Source organism: Choloepus didactylus, chromosome X (genome assembly GCF_015220235.1).
Source record: "Choloepus didactylus isolate mChoDid1 chromosome X, mChoDid1.pri, whole genome shotgun sequence".
Taxonomy (NCBI): Eukaryota; Metazoa; Chordata; class Mammalia; order Pilosa; family Megalonychidae; genus Choloepus; species Choloepus didactylus.
Genome location: NC_051334.1, coordinates 181877975 through 181889986, shown reverse-complemented (window position 1 = coordinate 181889986; position 12012 = coordinate 181877975). Strand labels below are relative to the sequence as shown.

Genomic DNA, 12012 nt, shown 5'->3' with positions numbered 1-12012 from the left:
ATTTTGGACCAATTGCCACAAAGATTGTGGTTTGGCTTCCTGGACTGGTTGCTCATATTATAGATCAGAATCCATTGTCCCTTTCGATATTCAGTGTCTCACTGGTGAGGATTCTTAAAGTTCCAATTTTATTTTTGTTATCATAACACTGTCTGCCTTGTTAGTGTATATTAGCCAAACCAGATCCCCTTCTTCTATCTCTGGCAGATTGTTTCCTCTGATTAGTAAATTGAGCGGGATGTAAGCCTTTACTTCCTGTCTCTTACAATCTTAAAGCCAAGCCAAAAGCAGCAGAGTGGTGATAATTTCCCCATATATTAGGCTGGTTAGTTCTGATCCTCACCCTTTTATCCAACACTTTTGCAGTTTGGTACTGTGAATTTACTTTAAAATAACCTCCAGGATCCTTTCTTTGCCCTTTACAAAACATAAAAATCTTTCTGGCAATAAGCTCATAGTACTTTATCAATTTCCATGGAAAGTGGTCTGTTTCCTCTTTTTTGCTTTATAACTGGGTAAATACCACCCACTTGGTTGCATCTGATGTTAGAAACTGACCTAAGTTAATTTAGAAATTCAGCAATTGTCAGGGTTTTTTTGGTGTTTTCATTAGGCTTTGGAAATTAAAGCTTATTGATGGTTTATTTGTGTGCTTCCCCACAATCTTTCTGTAAGGCCATATGAAAGGAAATTTTGGATCCACATTTGTCAAAGAAACACTTGTTAACAAGTAGGCAGATAAAAATATCATGCAACCTGTTCTTGCAGTTCAAGAGAAGTCCCACTCTCTGTCCTTAGTTCCTTTAGCTATTACTTGATGGCCGAATCAGCCAGCTTTGTAGATGGTCCAGGAAAGAGTTTTCCATGAAATAAAGTGACACAGGACAGTGACTGTAGACCTTGAGGACTGTACCAAAGGTATCTGCAGACCTTGAGGACTGTACCAAAGGTATTAGGCTGCTGGGCTTGCCAGATTTTTTTTTAATAATTCAATTTTATTGAGATACATTCACATACCAAGCAATCATACAGAGCATACAATCAATTGTTCACAGTACCACCATATAGTTGTGCTTCCATCACCAAAATTAATTTTTGAACATTTTCATTACCACACACACAAAAGTAATAAGAATAAAAATTAAAGTGAAAAAGAACAATGAAAGTAAGAAAGAACACTGGGTATTTTTTTTTTTTTTTGCCCCTGTTTTTCTATTCATCCATCCATATGCTGGACAAAGGGGAGTGTGATCCACATGGCTTTCCCAATCACACTGTCACCCCTCATAAGCTACATTTTTTATACAATCATCTTCAAGTTTCAAGGGCTCTGGGTTTTAGTTTGATAGTTTCAGGTATTTACTGCTAGCTATTCCAATTCATTAGAACCTAAAAAGGGTTATTTATATTGTGCATAAGAGTGCCCACCAGAGTGACCACTCGGCTCCTTTTGGAAACTCTCAGCCCCTGAAACTTATTTCATTTCATTTCACATCCCCCTTTTGGTCAAGAAGATGTTCTCTATCCCATGATGCCAGGTCCAGATTCCTCCCCGGGAGTCATATTCCATGTTGCCAAGGGTATTTACATCCCTGTGTGTCAGATCCCACGTAGGGGGGAGGGCAGTGATTTCACCTGCCAAGTTGGCTTAGCTAGAGAGAGAGGGCCACATCTGAGCAACAAAGAGGCATTCAGGAGGAGACACTTAGGCACAATTATAAGCAGGTTTAGCCTCTCCTTTGCAGTAACAGTCTTCCCAAGGGCAAGTCCCATGATAGAGGGTTCGGCCCATCAAACCGCCAGTCCCCAATATCTGTGAGCACATCAGCAACCATCAAGGTGGGGAAACCCAACACCCCTGCATTCTCCCCTAGCAATGTTCACATTAGTGGTAGCATATAACATTTCTCTTTTTGTGCCTGGCTTATTTCGCTCAGCATTATGTCTTCAGGGTTCATCCATGATGTCATATGTTTCACGACATCATTCCTTCTTACTGCTGCATAGTATTCCATTGTGTGTATATACCACATTTTATTTATGCACTCATCTGTTGAAGGACATTTGGATTGTTTCCATCTCTTGGCAATTGTGAATAATGCTGCTATGAACATTGGCATGCAGTTATCTGTTCGCGTCACTGCTTTCAGATCTTCCGGTTATATACCAAGAAGTGCAATTGCTGGATCAAAGGGTAACTCTATATCTAGTTTTCTAAGGAACTGCCAGACTGTCTTCCAGAGTGGCTGAACCATTATACAGTCCCACCAACAATGAATAAGTGTTCCAATTTCTCCACATCCTCTCCAGCATTTGTAGTTTCCTGTTTGTTTAATGGCAGCCATTCTAATTGGTGTGAGGTGGTATCTCATTGTAGTCTTAATTTGCATCTCTCTAATAGCTAGTGAAGCTGAGCATTTTTTCATGTGTTTCTTGGTCATTTGTATTTCCTCTTCAGAGAACTGTCTCTTCATATCTTTTGCCCATTTTATAATTGAGCTGTCTGTACTACTGTCATTGAGTTGTAGGATTTCTTTATATATGGAAGATATCAGTCTTTTGTCAGATACATGGTTTCCAAAAATTTTTTCCCATTGAGTTGGCTGCCTCTTCACCTTTTGGACAAATTCCTTTGAGGTACAGAAACTTCTAAGCGTGAGGAGTTCCCATTATGTATTTTTTCCTTTGTTGCTTGTGCTTTGGGTGTAAGGTCTAGGAAGCGACCTCCTAATACAAGGTCTTGAAGATGTCTCCTTATATTATATTCTAGGAGTTTTATGGTACTTTCTTTTATATTGAGGTCTTTGATCCACTTTGAGTTAATTTTTGTGTAGGGTGTGAGGTAAGGGTCCTCTTTCATTCTTTTGGATATGGATATCCAACTCTCCCAGCCCCATTTGTTGAAAAGACTGTTATGTCCCAGTTCAGTGGCTTTGGGGGCCTTATCAAAGATCACTTGGCCGTAGATCTGGGGGTCTATCTCTGAATTCTCAATTTGATTCCGTTGATCGATATATCTATCTTTGTGCCAGTACCATGCTGTTTTGACTACTGTGGCTTTATAGCAAGCTTCAAAGTCAGGGAGTATAAGTCCTCCCACTTGGTTTTTCTTTTTTAGAGTGTCTTTAGCAATTCAAGGCATCTTCCCTTTCCAAATAAATTTGATAACTAGGTTTTCCAAGTCTGAAATGTAAGTTGTTGGAATTTTGATAGGGATTGCATTGAGTCTGTAGATGAGTTTGGGTAGAATTGACATCTTAATGACATTTAGCCTTCGTATCCATGAACATGGAATATTTTTCAATCTTTTAAGATCCCGTTCTATTTCTTTTAGTAGAGTTATGTCGTTTTCTTTGTATAGGTCTTTTACATCTTTGGTTAAGTTTATTCCTAGGTACTTGATTTTTTTAGTTGCTATTGAAAATGGTATCTTTTTCTTGAGTGTCTCTTCACTTCTTTCATTTTTAGCATATAGAAACATTACTGACTTATGTGCATTATTCTTGTATCCTGCAACTTTGCTAAATTTGTTTATTAGCTCCAGTAGCTATAGCATCAATTTCTCAGGGTTTTCCAGATACAAGATCATATCATCTGCAAATATTGACAGTTTTACTTCTTCCTTTCCAATTTGGATGCCTTTTGTTTCTTTGTCTTTCCGGATCACCCTGGCTAGCACTTCTAGCACAATGTTGAATAACAGTGGTGACAGTGGGCATCCTTGTCTAGTTCTTGATCTTAGCAGGAAGGCTTTCATTCTCTCACCATTGAGTACTATGCTGGCTGTGGGTTTTTCATATATGCTCTTTATCGTATTGAGGAAGTTCCCTTCAATTCCTACCTTTTGAAGTGTTTTTATCAAAAAGGGATGTTGGATTTTGTCAAATACTTTTTCAGCATCTATTGAGATGATCATCTGATTTTTCCATTTTGATTTGTTAATGTGTTGTAATTGATTGATTGATTTTCTTATGCTGAACCATGCTTGCATGCCTGGAATGAACCCCACTTGGTCATGGTGTATGATTTTTTTTAATGTGTCTTTGGATTTGATTTGCAATTATTTTGTTGAGAATTTTTGCATCTATATTCATTAGGGAGATTGGCCTGTAGTTTTATTTTTTTGTAGCATCTTTGCCTGGTTTTGGTATTAGACTGATGATAGCTTCATAAAATGTGTTAGGTAGTAGTCCATTTTGTTCCATGTTTTGAAAGAGTTTAAGTAAGATTGGTGTCAGTTCTTTTTGGAAATTTGGTAGAATTCCCCTGTGAAGCCATCTGGCCCTGGGAATTTATTTGTGAGAAGTTTTTTGATGATTGGATCTCTTTGCTTGTGATTGGTTGGTTGAGGTCTTCTATTTCAATTAGCAGCACGTACGCGATAGGCTATCGTCCATGCCAGATTTTGAGGTGTACCCACAGCCCGTTCCTGCCGTGCTTCACTGTGTGGTTGTCACTGCCATATCTGCAGCCACTTTTGAGTTTTTTAAAAAAGAACTTGTCTGACTCCAAACGCCAATCCCCAGTTTCCCCACACCGCAGCATGGCTGCCGGATATTCAGCAGACTTACTTACTCGTTTCAGAATGCAGACTCCTGGTTTCACCAAGTGCACAGTCCCTGTGGATTTAGCAGACCTTGTCCAGCTGGTACATTGCTGGAACTGGTGTTCTGGGTCACTTTCTGGCTTTTATCTAGTATTTTTCACAGAGGTTATCTTTTGCCCTGTCTCTCCTAACTGCCGTCTTCCTTCCCACACCTGCCAGATTTTTTTAAAACAGTGTTATTCACACCCCATACAATCCATTCAATGTGAAAAAATCAGTGACTCTCAGTATAATCACAGAGCTGTGCATTTATCACCACAATCAGTTTGAGAACATTTTCATTGCTCCAAAAATAAACATCTCATATTCCTTATACCCTTATATTATTGGCACTTAGCATTGGTATGGTACCTTTGTCACAATTGATGAAAGGATATTACAATATTACTGTTAACTATAATCCATGGTTTCATTAGTTGTATTTTTTCCTATATACCACCGTATTATTAACACCTTGTAATAGTGATGTATATGTGTTCAAATTCATAAAAGAACATTCTTATATTTGTACTATTAACCATAGTCATCATCCACAACAAGGTTCTCTATGTTATATAGTCAGGTTTTTTATCCTCTAGCTTTCACTCTAGTGATATACATGACCCTAAACTTCCCCGTCAACCATAATTACACTCATAATACAGCACTGTTAATTACGCACACAATAATATGCTACCATCACCTCTATCCATTTCCAAACATTGACAATCAACCTTATTAAAAATTCTGCACAAATTAAGCATCAGCTCCCCATTTTCTACCCTCATTCTATCTCTTGGTAACCTCTACTCTAGATTTTAACTCCATTAGTTTACTCCATTATAATTAATTCATATTAGTGAGACCCTAAAATATTTGCACTTTTGTGTCTGGCCTATTGCACTCAACATAATGTCCTCAAAGTTCACCCATGTTGTTGCATCCATCAGGATTTCATTCCTTCTTAGAACTGAATACTATTCCATCATATGTATATGCCGCATTTTGTTTATCCATTCATTGGTTGATGAACACTTGGGTTTCCGTCTTTTGGCAGTTGTGAATAATACTGCTATGAACATTGGTGTGCAGATGTCTGTTTGCATCTCTGCTTTCAGTTCTTCTTGGTATAAAACTAGTACTGGGATTGCCAGATCCTTTGGCAATTCCATACTTACCTTCCAGAGGAGACGCCAAACTGTCTTCCACAAAGGCTACACCATTTCTTGTTCCCACAAGCAGTGAATAAGTGTATCTATTTCTCCATATCCCCTCCAACAGTTGTAGTTTTCTGTTTGTTTAATAGTGGCCATTATAGTAGGTATGAAATGATATCCCATTGGCGTTTTCATTTGCATTTCCCTAATACCTAGTGATGTTGAGCATCTTTTCATGTACTTTTCAGCCATCTGTATTTCCTCTTTGGAAAAGTGTCTTTTCAAGTCTTTTGCCCATTTTTTAAATGGGTTGTTTGTCTTTTTATTGTTGAGTTGTAGGATTTTTTATATATTCTAGATATGAAACCCTTATTGGATATGTAGTTTCCAAGTATTTTCTCCTATTGAGTAGCTTGCCAGGTTTTTAAATCTTGCAAGGGCAGTGGAACTTAAGTAACATCCCTAACCACCTATAATATTTTGAACACCACTTGTTTTCCAATGGAAAATAATTTCTAACATCCCTTATCTTGAATAATGTATCCTCAGGGTATAGCTTTTTTAAAAGTGCAATTTTATTCAGGTATATTCCCACACCATACAAACCCTCCAAAGTATACAATCACTGACTCACAGTATTGTCACATAGTTGTACATATATCCCATAATCAATTTTAGAACATTTTCATTACTCCAGAAAAGAAATAAAAATAAAAAAGAAAACCAAAATCCTCCCATACCCTTTATCCACCACCTCCCCATTATTGACCCATAGTATTGGTGTGTTACATGTGTTCCTGTTGATGAAAGAATATTAAAATACTACTCTTAACTATAGTCCAGTTTGCAATAGGTACTATTTTACCCATATACCCCTCTATTATTAACTCCCTGTAATGGTGTCATGTACCTGTTCCAGTTCATGAAAGAACTTTTTAATATTTGTATAGTTTATCACAGACACTGTCCACCGCAAGATTCACTGTGCTACATAGTCTCATGTTCTAACCTCCAACTTTCTTTCTGGTGACATACATGACTCTAAACTTCCCCTTTCCACCACATTCACACATCATTCAGCACTGTTAATTATTCTCACAATAACGTGCTACTTTCACCTCAATCCATTTCTAAACATTTAAGTTCAACCTAGTTAAACACTATGCACATATTAAGCAACCACTCCCCATTCTTTAGCCTCATTGTATATCCTAGTAACCTATATTTTATATTTTATGTCTATGAGTTTATATATTATAATTAGATCCTATCAGTAAGATCATACAATATTTGTCCATTTTTAGCACTTTTATTGAGATACATTCATACCATATAATCTATCCAAAGTGTACAATTAATGGTTCATGGTATCATCACATAGTTGTGTATTCAACACCACAACTTTAGAACATTTTCATTACTCAAAACAATGACAGCAACAACAACAAAACAGCAAAACGATTTTTTTTAAAATGTAAAGAGTTGCTGTATGGAGTAATGATGACTTTCAGAGCTGCAGACCTCCAATTCTGATTCTCAGGTATCATACAGATACTCAAAGGTCCAGGAAAATACCAGGTTATACACATAAAACACAGTATCTCAGCATTTAAAAATAAACCTTAGAACTCAGGAACTAATATGACTACTTTAAGAGCTTACAATCTAGGTCCTAATTTTCTTATAAGTATTTTCTAAACGAGACCATACAATACTTGTCCTTTTGTTTCTGGCTTATTTTGCTCAACATATTGTCCACAAGGTTCATTCACCTTGTTACATGCCTTCCAACTTCATTCATTTTTGTAGCTTCACAATATTCCATCATATGTGTGTATCACATTTGCCCTTCCACTACTCAGTCAGTGTAACCCTCAGCCACCTCTAGTCATTGGCTATCATGAATAATACCACCATAAATAACAGTGTGCAAATGTCTATTCGAGTCTCTGCTTTCAGTTCTTCCAAGTATATACCTAGTAACAGGATGGCCTAATCATATGGCGACCCTATACTTAGCCTCCCGTGGAACTGCTACATTACCCTGTGGAGGGGCTGCCCCATTTTCCTACCCTACCAGAATTGAATACTTACACCTCTCTCTCGCCACATTTTCTCTAGCCCTTAAATTTTTCTGTTTATTTGTTTATTTATTTATTTTGTATCTGCAGATTTTGTTGAGATATATTCACTATCCAAAATAAACAATGTCTCACAGTAGCCACATTTAGTTGTACAATCATCATCACTCTCAATTTTAGACCATTTTCACTGCTCCAAAGATAAAAGTAATAGATAGACACAGCCACACAAAGAAAAAATCCCAAATACCCCATAACTCTAACCCAAAATACCCCCAAAATACCCCATAACTCTTATCCATTTATTTCCTCTTAGTATTGGTATGGTACTAGTAAGGTATTCCTGTTAAATATAGTCCATAGCATGCAATAGGTAGTTTTTCCCCTATATCACTCTATTATTATCTGTTTGTACAGATGTCATAATTTTGAAGTAGTTCATGCAAGAACTTATTTATATTTGTAGTTCTAATTGGTGAGATACATGACTTTAAACACCACCTTTCAATCATATTCATCTTCAGTATGGCACTATTACTTATATTCCCAATAATGAACTACCATCCCCTCTGTCAATTACCATAGATTTAAATTTAACCTCATTAACAAATCTGTACCTATTAGGTAACCACTCCCCCTTCTCAAGCTTCTGTCTGTCTCTAGGTCCCCTATATTCTACCTTTTAAGACTCTGAGCTTACATTTTTCAGGGGATTCATATTAGTGAAGTCATACAATATCTATCCTTTTGTGCCTGGGTTATTTCACTCAGCATTCTGTCCTCAAGAATGATACATGTCACATGCTTCAGGATCTCATTCCTTCTTCCTGCTGCATAATATTCCATCCTATGTATATACCACATTTTGTTTATCCACTCATCTGTTGATGGACACTTGGATTGTTTCCGTCTTTTGGCAGTTGTGAATAATGCCACTATGAACATTGGTGTGCAAATGTTTGTTCGTGTCATTACTTTCAGATCTTCTGGGTATATACCAATAGTGGAATTGCTGAGTTGTAGGGCAACTTGATATTTAGTTTTCTGAGGAACTGCCAAACTGTCTTCTACAGCAGCTGCACCATTATACATTCCCATCAGCAGTGAATAAGCATTCCAATTTCTCTACATCCTCTCCAACATTTGTAGTTTCCTGTTTGTTTAATCGGAGCCATTCTTATAGGTGTGAGATGGTATCTCATTGTGTTTTTGATTTGCATTTCCCTAACAGATAATGAAGATGAACATCTTTTCAACTATTTGTATTTCTTCTTTGGAGAAATGTCTATTCATATCTTTTTCCCAATATGTAATTGGGTTGTTTGTCCTTTTATTATTGGGCTGTAGCACAAAGCACCACGTATTTTCAATCAGTTGCCCATTCTCTGATTCCACGTTAGGTGAGACTGGGCTAAAACCATGCTAATATGCTTATATCAGGCGTTGGGTCAACCAATCCATTTTCAGTAGGAAAATGACATTCTTTCTTTGTGCATTTGGCTGAGTAGATTATGTAAATACTTCTCATTAGGAAAATTCCAGCAATGACTGAGAAATAACTTCCATAAATCAAAAACCAAATGCTGACTGGAAGCCCCAGGCCTTGGTTGTCAACCTCAGTCATAGGATGTTCTGGATCAACAAGGCCATGAAGGTGTTGATTTCGAACACCAGGGTGTAGCATTCCGTGCTAAGATTCACAGCAATCTGAAATGCTGCTCTGGTTGTAAGAAACATGTAACTTGACTTGAATATCAAAAGACCATCATAGCATCCCCAAATATTAGTTGTATAATGCATGAGAAACAGAAAACCCACCTCTGCTGCTGAGAAGATCCCCAATGCCAACTCTCCCAAAAGATCCCAGTTGACGCTCACATAGCCTACTGTGAAGGCTGCCAGAGCCCTTCCAAAGGTTGCAAGGGCAGCCACTACTCTGTTATATATTGTAGAACATTGGAATGGTGACTTGTAATCCCACAGGATTTGAACATAGTCCACAACCTGGTTAAAACCTACCGTGGATAAAGCCTGCCAGAGGGACCTGTAAAAAGATGCTTTGAGGAGTAGCACTTCTTCAAATCTTGGAACCATTGTGTAAAAACTTTCAAAGCCACATTTTTTTTGGCTTTGGGCTGCCCAACTGGCTGTCATCCATAGACCCTGAAATGTTGATAGACTCTTGGTGGACTGGTTGGTGATCCTTCTGGGGCTCATCTAAGACAGCATTTTTTCCTGATGGCTTTTGAAGAGCTTCTTTGCTGGGTTTTGCATGAAAGAACATCCTCTTCTAGGGCATCAGTAGAAAAATGGAGAAAAGGAAGGCCACAGAGACAGAGACCAAGGATACGACATTGAGGTAAAGTTATGACACATGGGCCAGGGATACCAGGAGCTGGGCCAGTACGGAGCCCACCATGTAGGCCACCAGCATCACATTCCTACAGTAGCTGCTTACTCTCTGGTAATGTTCCAGGCTGACCATGCTGTATATGTAGGCATAGTAGGCTCCCTTGGTGGCAGAGACCAAGCCATAGGTGACCTCCAGCACCTGCATGGCTATTAATCCTTGACAAAATACTAGCAGCACCCAGGTCATGATGAAGCTGATGCTCTGTAAGATGATAACAGACTTGTAGCAGACATAATCAGTGAGAATGAACACAGGGAGCAGCAGGGCCAGGTAAGAGTATGTCCACAGAGGTAGGATGTCTTTTATGATGACACAGAGGCTCATATTTGTATCTGACCCTGATAAATAAGGCAATACAATTTGTTCTGATGGTTTCATCATTGAGAAAAATCCAAATAAGCAGAGAATTACTGTAGGAAAAATCCAGGAATGGGTTGGTGAAATTCAGCCACAATCCATGTCTGATTAAGAGTTAGTCTTGGAAACTGTCCAAATCATGTGTCCCCAAAACCAGCTTCCGGGATCCGTTGATTTCAGCTGCTTGCTTCTGTGGGTCTATTTGTCTTTTTGTGTCTGATTTATTTCACTTAACATAATGTCCTCAGGGTTCATCCACATTGTCACGTACTTCAAGACTTCATTCCTTCTTAGTGCTGAGTAATATTCCATTGTATGTATATACCACATTTATTTTATCCATTCATCTGTTGATGGACACCGGTTGCTTCCATCTTATGGCAATTGTGAGTAATGCTATGAACATAGGTGTGCAAATGTCTATTCATGTCCCTGCTTTCAGATCTTCTGGGTATATCCCGAGTAGCGGGATTGCTGGGTAGTAAGGCAACTCTGTACTTGGCTTCCTGAGAAACTGCCAAATGGTCCTTCACAGCAGCTGTACTATTTTATATTCACACCAACAGTGAAAAGTTTTCCAGTTTTTCCACATCCTCTCCAACACTTGTAGTTGCCTGTTTGTTTGATAGCGGCCATTCTAGGTGTGAGAGAATATCTCACTGTGGTTTTGATTTACATTTCCCTATTAGCTAGTGAAGCTGAGTATCTTTTCATGTGCTTTTTAGCCATCTGTATTTCCTTTTTGGAAAAATGTCTATTCATGTATTTTGTCCATTTTTTGAGCTATTTGTCTTTTTACTGTTGAGTTGTAGGATTTCTTTATATATTCTTGATATCCAAACCCATTGGATATGTGGTTTCCAAATATTTTTTCCTGTTCAGACTGTTACCTCTTCAAACTTTTGAAAAAGTCCTTTGAAGCACTGAAGTATTCGATTTTGAGGAGTTCCCATTTATCTATTTTTCTGTTCGTTGCTTGTGGTTTCGGTGTAAAGTTTAAGAACTATTGCCCATCGCTAGATCTTGAAGATGTTTCTCAACATTTACTTCTAGGAGTTTTATGGTACTGGTCTTTGATCCATTTTTAGTTAATTTTTGTGTAGTGTGTGAAATAGAGGTCCTCTTTCATTCTTTTGTTTATATGGATATCCAATTGTCCCAACACTGTTTATTGAAGAGACTATTCTGTCCCAGTTGTGTGGACTCGGGAGCTTTGTCAAAAATCAATTGACCATGGATACGAGGGTCTCTTTCTGAACTTTCAGTTCTATTCCATTGATCAGTATGTTTACCTTGATGCCAGTACCATGATGTTTTAACCACTGTGACTTCCTGTGAGTCAGGAAGCATGAAACTTATCACCTCATTCTTTTTCAAGATATTTTTGGCTATTTGAGGTTCCTTACCCTTCCAAATAAA

At 38.0% G+C, this 12012-nt stretch overlaps 1 pseudogene; it reads right to left on the bottom strand.

Annotated features, from left to right (window-relative positions):
- Positions 1–9234: 9234 nt before the first annotated feature.
- LOC119522505 lies at positions 9235–10695 on the bottom strand (annotated as a pseudogene).
- Between the last annotated feature and the right edge of the window lie 1317 nt (positions 10696–12012).